The sequence below is a fragment of the Entelurus aequoreus genome, linkage group LG19, assembly GCF_033978785.1.
Source record: "Entelurus aequoreus isolate RoL-2023_Sb linkage group LG19, RoL_Eaeq_v1.1, whole genome shotgun sequence".
Taxonomy (NCBI): domain Eukaryota; kingdom Metazoa; phylum Chordata; class Actinopteri; order Syngnathiformes; family Syngnathidae; genus Entelurus; species Entelurus aequoreus.
The window spans coordinates 51,725,840-51,739,948 of NC_084749.1; the positions used below are offsets into that span (position 1 = coordinate 51,725,840).

At 38.9% G+C, this 14,109-nt stretch overlaps 1 protein-coding gene across 13 annotated transcripts in view; it reads left to right on the forward strand.

Annotated features, from left to right (window-relative positions):
- The window catches only part of LOC133635434 (adhesion G protein-coupled receptor L2-like), a 257,133-nt gene that overhangs the window by 71,957 nt on the left and 171,067 nt on the right, over positions 1-14,109 (forward strand). The gene's annotated exons all lie outside the window — the stretch shown is intronic.

Consider the following 14,109-nt stretch of genomic DNA (forward strand, 5'->3'; position numbering starts at 1 on the left):
GCGTCTTGACGCTCCGACATCCCCTGTAGACCTCGGCTCAGGTGGTCGAGCTGGTCCCCCTGCTGGTTGATCCGTTGAGCATGGCCTTGAAATGCTCTTTTCCAGGAGTCTGTCTCTGCGGGTTCCATGGTATGGCCGGAACTTTCTGTTAGGAAACGGTGAGGTGGATCCCAAGGATGCAGAGACGAATTTGTGTTTACAATTGTTCTTCCTTTTATTTGGCGGAAGCACAAGGTAGCAAACAAAGGCGATGGTGGAAAACACAAAACACACCATGTAAAAAACTACTAAGAGGAAAATAAACACACAAAATTAAAAGCGCTAGACAAGGCTAGGAAAAATATACTTCATGAAAGAAGTAAATAGACTAGGTCCAAAATAAAACGCTAGACAAGGCTAGGAATAATACGGGCCAACCTGAGATGAAAAGTCTGCGATGAACTAATGAGTTCTCGTGGCACGACCAACAGGTTGCAAGCAATGGCAAAGTTCCGGCGCTCACCGGTTGTCAGCAGCCTGGTTAAATAAGCTGTTACTAATTACTGTCAGGTGTGTGCTGCTGCCTTGCGTCAGCTGCACTCCATACTGTGAACGAGAGAGAGAGTGAACATGGAGTGCAGACAACAGAAATGAGCAAGGACATTTACAGATTACCACAACAGGCCTTTCAAATACAAAAGAACATTCTAGTTGGCTCGTCATCTGCAAAGTCAGCTGTAAAAACATGAAGTTATTAGAAAATAAACACCTACAAGTGCTTCTTCATGGGATCAGATACAACACTTCAGTTCCAACTGGCGTTAAAAAGTAGACTTGTGCAATGTAGAGTCAACTATAATCTACATGAAGGAGCCCACAATAGTTATTTTTGAAATGTTCACATTATGTAATACATCCATAAAGTGTATACAATGGAGTAGATGAGTTATTGTGATGTAAAGAAATTACATATTTTGATACATTTTCCAAGGTGATTTTCCGTATTTAGAAATGAAATGTTGATGCTCCTTAGACACACCTAATAAATATGTTTGATGGTCACAACATCAAACATTATGTCTCTACTTTTACTAAAACAATAACCTTAAAGGCCTACTGAAAGCCACTACTAGCGACCACGCAGTCTGATAGTTTATATATCAATGATGAAATCTTAACATTGCAACACATGCCAATACGGCCGGGTTAACTTATAAAGTGACATTTTAAATTTCCCGGGAAATATCCGGCTGAAACGTCGCAGTATGATGACGTATGCGCGTGACGAAGTCAATCAATCAATCAATCAATGTTTATTTATATAGCCCTAAATCACAAGTCAGTTTAACGGAAGTTATGGTACCCCGTAGAATCCTATACAAAAAGCTCTGTTTTCATTTCATAATTCCACAGTATTCTGGACATCTTTTGCAATTTGTTTAATGAACAATGAAGGCTGCAAAGAAGACAGTTGTAGGTGGGATCAGTGTATTAGCAGCGGACTACAGCAACACAACCAGGAGGACTTTGTTGGAGAGCAGCCGCGCTAGCCGCCAACCTCACCTTGACTTCCTACGTCTCCGGGCCGCCAAACGCATCGGGTGAAGTCCTTTGTCCTTCCGCCGATCGCTGGAACGCAGGTGAGCACGGGTGTTGATGAGCAGATGAGGGCTGGCTGGCGTAGGTGGAGAGCTAATGTTTTTAGCATAGCTCTGTGCGGTCCGGTTGCTAAGTTGCTAAGTTAGCTTCAATGGCGTCGTTAGCACAGCATTGTTAACCTTCGCCAGCCTGGAAAGCATTAACCGTGTATTTACATGTCCACGGTTTAATAGTATTGTTGATTTTATATCTATCCTTCCAGTCAGGGCTTTATTTTTTTGTTTCTATATGCACTTAAAGCACGATGCTATCACGTTAGCTCGTAGCTAAAGCATTTCGCCGATGTATTGTCGTGGAGATAAAAGGCACTGAATGTCCATTTGGCGTTCTGGACTCTCATTTCCAAGAGGATATAGTATCCCAGGTGGTTCAAAATACAAATCCGTGATCCACAATAGAAAAAGGAGAGAGTGTGGAATCCAATGAGCTAGCTTGTACCTAAGTTACGGTCAGATATGTATTTCACTGCATTCTAGTCCTTCACTCTAATGTTCCTCATCCACGAATCTTTCATCCTCGCTCAAATGAATGGGGTAATCGTCGCTTTCTCGGTCCGAATAGCTCTAGCTGCGTTGAAAACAATAGTAAAATATGAGGGAGTGAACAACTGACAACGTCACGCTACTTCCGGTAGGGGCAAGGTTTTTTTTTATCAGAGACCAAAAGTTGCGAACTTTATCGACGTTGTTCTATACTAAATCCTTTCAGCAAAAATATGGCAATATCGCAAAATGATCAAGTATGACACATAGAATGGATCTGCTATTCCCGTTTAAATAAAAAAAATTCATTTCAGTAGGCCTTTAAAAACAACTTAAAGCTTTGTCCAGGTGTTTATTGACATATAATATTCATTAGGGCTGTGAATCTTTTCAATTTACATTCCTGGGGGTAACGATTCCATTCAGAATGAGTTCTCCATTCAAAAGCCATACTTTTTAATAACATTCAGTGATGAACTACATACTCCATCAAATACATCAACAGCTGTCATGAATGTCTATTTTACTTACAAGAAAACTGCTTTTGTTAATACAATTCTAGCCAAACATTGAATAAAGTCAAATACAAATAAGAAGTATCCAACACTTTTCTAAAGTCAATGTGTAGAGCAGATATAGATCATCTACATCTAAAGTCAATGTGTAGAGCAGATATAGATCATCTACATCTAAAGTCAATGTGTAGAGCAGATATAGATCATCTACATCTAAAGTCAATGTGTAGAGCAGATATAGATCATCTACATCTAAAGTCAATGTGTAGAGCAGATATAGATCATCTACATCTAAAGTCCATGTGTAGAGCAGATATAGATCATCTACATCTAAAGTCAATGTGTAGAGCAGATATAGATCATCTACATCTAAAGTCAATGTGTAGAGCAGATATAGATCATCTACATCTAAAGTCAATGTGTAGAGCAGATATAGATCATCTACATCTAAAGTCCATGTGTAGAGCAGATATAGATCATCTACATCTAAAGTCAATGTGTAGAGCAGATATAGATCATCTACATCTAAAGTCCATGTGTAGAGCAGATATAGATCATCTACATCTAAAGTCCATGTGTAGAGCAGATATAGATCATCTACATCTAAAGTCCATGTGTAGAGCAGATATAGATCATCTACATCTAAAGTCCATGTGTAGAGCAGATATAGATCATCTACATCTAAAGTCCATGTGTAGAGCAGATATAGATCATCTACATCTAAAGTCCATGTGTAGAGCAGATATAGATCATCTACATCTAAAGTCAATGTGTAGAGCAGATATAGATCATCTACATCTAAAGTCCATGTGTAGAGCAGATATAGATCATCTACATCTAAAGTCAATGTGTAGAGCAGATATAGATCATCTACATCTAAAGTCAATGTGTAGAGCAGATATAGATCATCTACATCTAAAGTCAATGTGTAGAGCAGATATAGATCATCTACATCTAAAGTCCATGTGTAGAGCAGATATAGATCATCTACATCTAAAGTCAATGTGTAGAGCAGATATAGATCATCTACATCTAAAGTCCATGTGTAGAGCAGATATAGATCATCTACATCTAAAGTCCATGTGTAGAGCAGATATAGATCATCTACATCTAAAGTCAATGTGTAGAGCAGATATAGATCATCTACATCTAAAGTCAATGTGTAGAGCAGATATAGATCATCTACATCTAAAGTCAATGTGTAGAGCAGATATAGATCATCTACATCTAAAGTCAATGTGTAGAGCAGATATAGATCATCTACATCTAAAGTCAATGTGTAGAGCAGATATAGATCATCTACATCTAAAGTCAATGTGTAGAGCAGATATAGATCATCTACATCTAAAGTCCATGTGTAGAGCAGATATAGATCATCTACATCTAAAGTCAATGTGTAGAGCAGATATAGATCATCTACATCTAAAGTCCATGTGTAGAGCAGATATAGATCATCTACATCTAAAGTCCATGTGTAGAGCAGATATAGATCATCTACATCTAAAGTCCATGTGTAGAGCAGATATAGATCATCTACATCTAAAGTCCATGTGTAGAGCAGATATAGATCATCTACATCTAAAGTCCATGTGTAGAGCAGATATAGATCATCTACATCTAAAGTCCATGTGTAGAGCAGATATAGATCATCTACATCTAAAGTCAATGTGTAGAGCAGATATAGATCATCTACATCTAAAGTCCATGTGTAGAGCAGATATAGATCATCTACATCTAAAGTCAATGTGTAGAGCAGATATAGATCATCTACATCTAAAGTCCATGTGTAGAGCAGATATAGATCATCTACATCTAAAGTCAATGTGTAGAGCAGATATAGATCATCTACATCTAAAGTCAATGTGTAGAGCAGATATAGATCATCTACATCTAAAGTCAATGTGTAGAGCAGATATAGATCATCTACATCTAAAGTCCATGTGTAGAGCAGATATAGATCATCTACATCTAAAGTCCATGTGTAGAGCAGATATAGATCATCTACATCTAAAGTCCATGTGTAGCGCAGATATAGATCATCTACATCTAAAGTCAATGTGTAGAGCAGATATAGATCATCTACATCTAAAGTCCATGTGTAGAGCAGATATAGATCATCTACATCTAAAGTCCATGTGTAGAGCAGATATAGATCATCTACATCTAAAGTCAACGTGTAGAGCAGATATAGATCATCTACATCTAAAGTCCATGTGTAGAGCAGATATAGATCATCTACATCTAAAGTCCATGTGTAGAGCAGATATAGATCATCTACATCTAAAGTCAATGTGTAGAGCAGATATAGATCATCTACATCTAAAGTCAATGTGTAGAGCAGATATAGATCATCTACATCTAAAGTCCATGTGTAGAGCAGATATAGATCATCTACATCTAAAGTCAATGTGTAGAGCAGATATAGATCATCTACATCTAAAGTCCATGTGTAGAGCAGATATAGATCATCTACATCTAAAGTCCATGTGTAGAGCAGATATAGATCATCTACATCTAAAGTCAATGTGTAGAGCAGATATAGATCATCTACATCTAAAGTCAATGTGTAGAGCAGATATAGATCATCTACATCTAAAGTCAATGTGTAGAGCAGATATAGATCATCTACATCTAAAGTCCATGTGTAGAGCAGATATAGATCATCTACATCTAAAGTCAATGTGTAGAGCAGATATAGATCATCTACATCTAAAGTCCATGTGTAGAGCAGATATAGATCATCTACATCTAAAGTCCATGTGTAGAGCAGATATAGATAATCTACATCTAAAGTCCATGTGTAGAGCAGATATAGATCATCTACATCTAAAGTCAATGTGTAGAGCAGATATAGATCATCTACATCTAAAGTCTATGTGTAGAGCAGATATAGATCATCTACATCTAAAGTCAATGTGTAGAGCAGATATAGATCATCTACATCTAAAGTCCATGTGTAGAGCAGATATAGATCATCTACATCTAAAGTCAATGTGTAGAGCAGATATAGATCATCTACATCTAAAGTCAATGTGTAGAGCAGATATAGATCATCTACATCTAAAGTCCATGTGTAGAGCAGATATAGATCATCTACATCTAAAGTCCATGTGTAGAGCAGATATAGATCATCTACATCTAAAGTCCATGTGTAGAGCAGATATAGATCATCTACATCTAAAGTCAATGTGTAGAGCAGATATAGATCATCTACATCTAAAGTCCATGTGTAGAGCAGATATAGATCATCTACATCTAAAGTCCATGTGTAGAGCAGATATAGATCATCTACATCTAAAGTCCATGTGTAGAGCAGATATAGATCATCTACATCTAAAGTCCATGTGTAGAGCAGATATAGATCATCTACATCTAAAGTCCATGTGTAGAGCAGATATAGATCATCTACATCTAAAGTCCATGTGTAGAGCAGATATAGATCATCTACATCTAAAGTCCATGTGTAGAGCAGATATAGATCATCTACATCTAAAGTCAATGTGTAGAGCAGATATAGATCATCTACATCTAAAGTCCATGTGTAGAGCAGATATAGATCATCTACATCTAAAGTCAATGTGTAGAGCAGATATAGATCATCTACATCTAAAGTCCATGTGTAGAGCAGATATAGATCATCTACATCTAAAGTCAATGTGTAGAGCAGATATAGATCATCTACATCTAAAGTCAATGTGTAGAGCAGATATAGATCATCTACATCTAAAGTCAATGTGTAGAGCAGATATAGATCATCTACATCTAAAGTCCATGTGTAGAGCAGATATAGATCATCTACATCTAAAGTCCATGTGTAGAGCAGATATAGATCATCTACATCTAAAGTCCATGTGTAGCGCAGATATAGATCATCTACATCTAAAGTCAATGTGTAGAGCAGATATAGATCATCTACATCTAAAGTCCATGTGTAGAGCAGATATAGATCATCTACATCTAAAGTCCATGTGTAGAGCAGATATAGATCATCTACATCTAAAGTCAACGTGTAGAGCAGATATAGATCATCTACATCTAAAGTCCATGTGTAGAGCAGATATAGATCATCTACATCTAAAGTCCATGTGTAGAGCAGATATAGATCATCTACATCTAAAGTCAATGTGTAGAGCAGATATAGATCATCTACATCTAAAGTCAATGTGTAGAGCAGATATAGATCATCTACATCTAAAGTCCATGTGTAGAGCAGATATAGATCATCTACATCTAAAGTCAATGTGTAGAGCAGATATAGATCATCTACATCTAAAGTCCATGTGTAGAGCAGATATAGATCATCTACATCTAAAGTCCATGTGTAGAGCAGATATAGATCATCTACATCTAAAGTCAATGTGTAGAGCAGATATAGATCATCTACATCTAAAGTCAATGTGTAGAGCAGATATAGATCATCTACATCTAAAGTCAATGTGTAGAGCAGATATAGATCATCTACATCTAAAGTCCATGTGTAGAGCAGATATAGATCATCTACATCTAAAGTCAATGTGTAGAGCAGATATAGATCATCTACATCTAAAGTCCATGTGTAGAGCAGATATAGATCATCTACATCTAAAGTCCATGTGTAGAGCAGATATAGATCATCTACATCTAAAGTCCATGTGTAGAGCAGATATAGATCATCTACATCTAAAGTCAATGTGTAGAGCAGATATAGATCATCTACATCTAAAGTCTATGTGTAGAGCAGATATAGATCATCTACATCTAAAGTCAATGTGTAGAGCAGATATAGATCATCTACATCTAAAGTCCATGTGTAGAGCAGATATAGATCATCTACATCTAAAGTCAATGTGTAGAGCAGATATAGATCATCTACATCTAAAGTCAATGTGTAGAGCAGATATAGATCATCTACATCTAAAGTCCATGTGTAGAGCAGATATAGATCATCTACATCTAAAGTCCATGTGTAGAGCAGATATAGATCATCTACATCTAAAGTCCATGTGTAGAGCAGATATAGATCATCTACATCTAAAGTCAATGTGTAGAGCAGATATAGATCATCTACATCTAAAGTCAATGTGTAGAGCAGATATAGATCATCTACATCTAAAGTCAATGTGTAGAGCAGATATAGATCATCTACATCTAAAGTCAATGTGTAGAGCAGATATAGATCATCTACATCTAAAGTCAATGTGTAGAGCAGATATAGATCATCTACATCTAAAGTCAATGTGTAGAGCAGATATAGATCATCTACATCTAAAGTCAATGTGTAGAGCAGATATAGATCATCTACATCTAAAGTCAATGTGTAGAGCAGATATAGATCATCTACATCTAAAGTCCATGTGTAGAGCAGATATACATCATCTACATCTAAAGTCCATGTGTAGAGCAGATATACATCATCTACATCTACTATATGACTTGTGTGAGTAGCTGGACAGGACAGATTGAAAGAAGACCTTTATTTTTTTAAATCAATTAAAAATTGTTAGATAATCGCGATTCATTCTGAAATTGTTCTTTTTTTTGACACCTCGACTATTGATGTTGAAATAACTTTTACAGCAAATGAATATTTTCTCCAAATATGTGCTGTCGGTGTCCGTGACTACTAATAACCAGTACCAGCCCTAGGGTCTCTGCTAGACTTCTGCCAGTGGCTTTCAAAGAAGAGTCCCCCTGTGAAGGTCCACGGTGTACAGATGGATGTCTTGGAAACATTGCAATGAAACCAGGACTGTACTTTCAGGGACCAACGTGGTTGTGTGCTGGACTTTCATCAAGACAAACTTCACAAGGTCCTCTAGAAGAGAGTTTTTGTCCTGAGTAAACACGTCCTGGTAGTTTTCTCTCCCATGTCTTGTTTGAATGTGGCCCCCCGTGGAGGTCTCCTGTACCAAGTCTCTTTCATCAGCTGCACATAAGGAGACAATGAGCGGGAGAGTAAGCATGGCAAGGTGCAGCCACGGCCCTTGGGTCGCCTCCCTGCCGAGCACTTCAAATCTTCATTAGGGGTTTTCATCCAAGGAAGGAGGGATTGTGTTGGATTAGTGCTGTGTCACAATGTTAGTGCTGTGTCACAATGTTAGTGCTGTGTCACAATGTTAGTGCTGTGTCACAATGTTAGTGCTGTGTCACAATGTTAGTGCTGTGTCACAATGTTAGTGCTGCGTCACAATGTTAGTGCTGTGTCACAATGTTAGTGCTGTGTCACAATGTTAATGCTGTGTCACAATGTTAGTGCTGTGTCACAATGTTAGTGCTGTGTCACAATGTTAGTGCTGTGTCACAATGTTAATGCTGTGTCACAATGTTAGTGCTGTGTCACAATGTTACTGCTGTGTCACAATGTTAGTGCTGTGTCACAATGTTAGTGCTGTGTCACAATGTTGCTGCTGTGTCACAATGTTAGTGCTGTGTCACAATGTTAGTGCTGTGTCACAATGTTAGTGCTGTGTCACAATGTTGCTGCTGTGTCACAATGTTAGTGCTGTGTCACAATGTTAGTGCTGTGTCACAATGTTAGTGCTGTGTCACAATGTTAGTGCTGCGTCACAATGTTAGTGCTGCGTCACAATGTTAGTGCTGTGTCACAATGTTAGTGCTGTGTCACAATGTTAGTCCTGTGTCACAATGTTAGTGCTGTGTCACAATGTTAGTGCTGTGTCACAATGTTAGTGCTGTGTCACAATGTTAGTGCTGTGTCACAATGTTAGTGCTGTGTCACAATGTTAGTGCTGCGTCACAATGTTAGTGCTGTGTCACAATGTTAGTGCTGTGTCACAATGTTAGTGCTGCGTCACAATGTTAGTGCTGTGTCACAATGTTAGTGCTGCGTCACAATGTTAGTAATGTGTCACAATGTTGCTGCTGTGTCACAATGTTAGTGCTGTGTCACAATGTTAGTGCTGTGTCACAATGTTAGTGCTGTGTCACAATGTTAGTGCTGTGTCACAATGTTGCTGCTCGTCATGCCGAGTGCTGACGTGCTCAAACACAAACTCCTTCTGCTGAGGAACGCAAAGACTTGCTACGTTCATTTCATCTGCTTTGGACTATTGCAAGTCTATCTTCAACAAGTCAACTCTAAAGAGACTTCAGACGCTACAACATGCAGCTGCCAGACTTTAGACCAGACCAGTGCACCAAGACCAGTCCACATCACCCCCGTTTGATCCAGTCTTCATTGGCTTCCAGTCCGTGTCAGTTGAAGATTTTAGTCCTGACTTTCTGTGCGTCACATGGTGGGGCCCCTCAGTACATCACTGACTTGCTATGCTCCTACTCCTCAGTTGCATGGTGGGGCCCCTCAGTACATCACTGACTTTCTATGCCCCTACTCTTCAGTTGCATAGTGGGGCCCCTCAGTACATCACTGACTTGCAATGCTCCTACTCTTCAGTTGCATGGTGGGGCCCCTCAGTACATCACTGACTTTCTATGCCCCTACTCTTCAGTTGCATGGTGGGGCCCCTCAGTACATCACTGACTTGTTACGCCCCTACTCCTCAGTTGCATGGTGGGGCCCCTCAGTACATCCCTGACTTGCAATGCTCCTACTCGTCAGTTGCATAGTGGGGCCCCTCAATACATCACTGACTTGCTATGCTCCTACTCCTCAGTTGCATGGTGGGGCCCCTCAGTACATCCCTGACTTGCAATGCTCCTACTCGTCAGTTGCATAGTGGGGCCCCTCAGTACATCACTGACTTGTTACACCCCTACTCCTCAGTTGCATGGTGGGGCCCCTCAGTACATCACTGACTTTCTATGCCCCTACTCTTCAGTTGCATGGTGGGGCCCCTCAGTACATCACTGACTTGTTATGCACCTACTCCTCAGTTGCATGGTGGGGCCCCTCAGTACATCCCTGACTTGCAATGCTCCTACTCGTCAGTTGCATAGTGGGGCCCCTCAGTACATCACTGACTTGCTATGCCCCTACTCTTCAGTTGCATAGTGGGGCCCCTCAGTACATCACTGACTTGCTATGCACCTACTCCTCAGTTGCATGGTGGGGCCCCTCAGTACATCCCTGACTTGCTATGCCCCTACTCTTAGGGGCTAGTTAAACATGTCAAATCTCTTCAACCCCAGGGGCCAATGCTCCCTTAACCCCAAAAGAGGCCCTCTGAACCCCAGCTGATATTTATCTATTCTTCCTTACAAGTGAAAACAAAACCAGTTGACCAGATTCCGTAAATGAACAAGGAAGTCACTACTACTTGGGGGGCGGTATAGCTCGGTTGGTAGAGCGGCCGTGCCAGCAACTTGAGGGTTGCAGGTTCGATCCCCGCTTCCGCCATCCTAGTCACTGCCGTTGTGTCCTTGGGCAAGACACTTTACCCACCTGCTCCCAGTGCCACCCACACTGGTTTGAATGTAACTTAGATATTGGGTTTCACTATGTAAAGCGCTTTGAGTCACTTGAGAAAAAGCGCTATATAAATGTAATTCACTTCACTTCACTATGTACAAAATATTTTTTGACATGAATATATATATATCTATATATAGTATATACCAGGGTGGTACAGTATACCGGTACTAGTATAGTATCGCGGTACTAATGAATAAAAAACAGTACTATACTCTGTTTGAAATGTACCGGTTCCCCCTTTTTTTTACAGGCAAGACACACACACACACACAGAGTACTTACAAGCAGACACAGTGTGTAGACAGAAAAGGGAGAATGGACGCATTTTGGTGTAAAAAGTCAAGATAAAGGTGAAGTTATAAGACTGAAACACCCTCAGGAAGAGCTGCTTTAACACATGCAGCTAACATCCATCCGCAGTGTTTTAGCTACTTCTAAATCACTAATCCTGGCCTGCATGGCGACAACTAAAGTCAGTTTCTTACAAGTAGCATTATCACTGGAGGACGAGGAATAGCTAAACATGCTTCACTACACACCGTAGCTCACCGGCGTCACCGCTAATGACACCTTTCCTGAATGCAAACAAATGCCATGGATGGATCTACACCTGACATCCACTGTAATGATACCAAGTACAAGAGCGTATCTAGTCGATACTACTATGATTACATCAATAATTTTTCTAGCATCACAAAATCTATTTTCCTTTTTTACAAATTCATATAATGTTTATAAAGTCAGTAAATATGTCCCTGGACACATGAGGACTTTGAATATGATCCTGTAACTCAGGCCCGGCCCTAACCAATCTGGCGCCCTAGGCAAAATTTTAGGTGGCGCCCCCCCACATCGGCAGTGAAGTGTATATACTCACAAGAAACCGAATAGCTTTGTCTTTGACCTTTTTTTTTACTTAAAGAAAGCAAATTAACAATCAGAATAGTTAACAAGATACAAAAAAATATGAATAAATAAATGAATACAAAAAATAAAAAATGAATATCTAACAATTTATTGTCATCATTACAGTGAAATGCTGAATAGCAGAATGCAAAGTAACAGTATAATATATTATATGAGAATGTTATGTTATGATTATCTTTAACCGAATCACAGCAGTGCTCAAATTAAAAAACAGCATTCCCTCTCATGTGATATTGCTTAATTAACATTAATGATGTGCACTTTAACAACTAGGCTTACAACTATACCTAATGTATAAAGGGGTGGAAAAGTGACTATTACCTGCAGGGCAAACATTAGCTAACCAGAAGGCAATAACAATGTAAACAAAAAACACCTGCTTAAAAGATCTAATACAAATGTCCCTGAGGAATGTAAGGTGGGAGTACTGTAATTACCTAACGTTACATTATTATTTTCCATAACAATTCAGCCCCCTCCACAATATTAACCCGACGTTAAAACAGAACTAGCTATTTATTGATTAGCAATTGCCGAATCATGTAACATTAGCTTAATGCTAAAAAGCCAGGTTACTATCACCAGTGTTGGGTTAGTTACTGAAAACCAGTAACTAGTTACAGTTACTATTTACTTCATTTTAAAAGTAAGTCAGTTACTAACTCAGTTACTTACACCAAAAAGTAATGTGTTACTGTGAAAAGTAACTATTTAGTTACTTCTTTTTTTTTTTTTTAAAGCTCCCATTAATGCCCTTTTAGCCTTCATTTCAGTCCTGTTATTGCACTGGAGAATAATACAATGTGTTGATCAACATGACATGCATTTGCATCACTCAACTCTGCTAAGCAATGTGCTCTACATACAACACACAAACAATGTGCTCTACATACAACACACAAACAATGTGGTCTACATACAACACACAAACAATGTGGTCTACATACAACACACAAACAATGTGCTCTACATACAACACACAAACAATGTGCTCTACATACAACACACAAACAATGTGCTCTACATACAACACACAAACAATGTTGTCTACATACAACACACAAACAATGTGCTCTACATACAACACACAAACAATGTGGTCTACATACAACACACAAACAATGTGGTCTACATACAACACACAAACAATGTGCTCTACATACAACACACAAACAATGTGGTCTACATACAACACACAAACAATGTGCTCTACATACAACACACAAACAATGTGCTCTACATACAACACACAAACAATGTGCTCTACATACAACACACAAACAATGTGCTCTACATACAACACACAAACAATGTGGTCTACATACAACACACAAAGACAAAGATATGTTTCAAAGGGCCAATTTGTTTTTGGCCAGAACAAATTGACTTGACTATTTTAAATAGCTGCAACATAACATACATAAGTAACAAAAAGCATAATAACAACATAGCTGTAAAGCAAGAAAAGGCACACACTACATACACAAAGACACACACTACATACACAAAGGCACACACTACATACACAAAGCCTAACAATGCATTTTTTCCTCAAGGAATTCTGACACAAAATCATGTGTGAAGCCCAGAACATTCTACACATTTCCCCAGTTTTAGTTTACAGATAAGGAAAGATTGTCCTGGCCCTCTAGCATCCTTCTTTATGTTTGTGAACTTTATAGTCTATACATTTAGAGTGATGTGATAATCAAACACTCTAGAAGTCTAGAATGAAAGAGTATATAAGATAATTGACAGCAACGTTCCCTCTAAGGTGCGCGCCTGTGCAATTGTGCACTGCTCAAGCGTCCTCTGCGCACGGCAAATCTATGCCACGCACAAAATCAAATAAAAAAATAAGCGCATAACAATTTTCGACACACGGACACGGCAGAGAAAACAGTTTTGGTCATCGTTGTTCAAATATTGTAACGTCTGTCGAGACGCTTTGAGGACATGAATTCCATCCATCACTTTACTGAGCAAAACTCTTTATTGTCGGCCATAAACACATCACCAAAACATTAGTAAAAAAATGATATCTAGCAAAAGTGGTCATTTTCTGAAGTACAAACCACACCAAAAGCAACTTTGTTATATCAACAGCAGCCGCTCGCTCTTTCTCACTTGCGCCAACACATGCACATATGGCACTTAGCCAGTGATGCCTTTACAG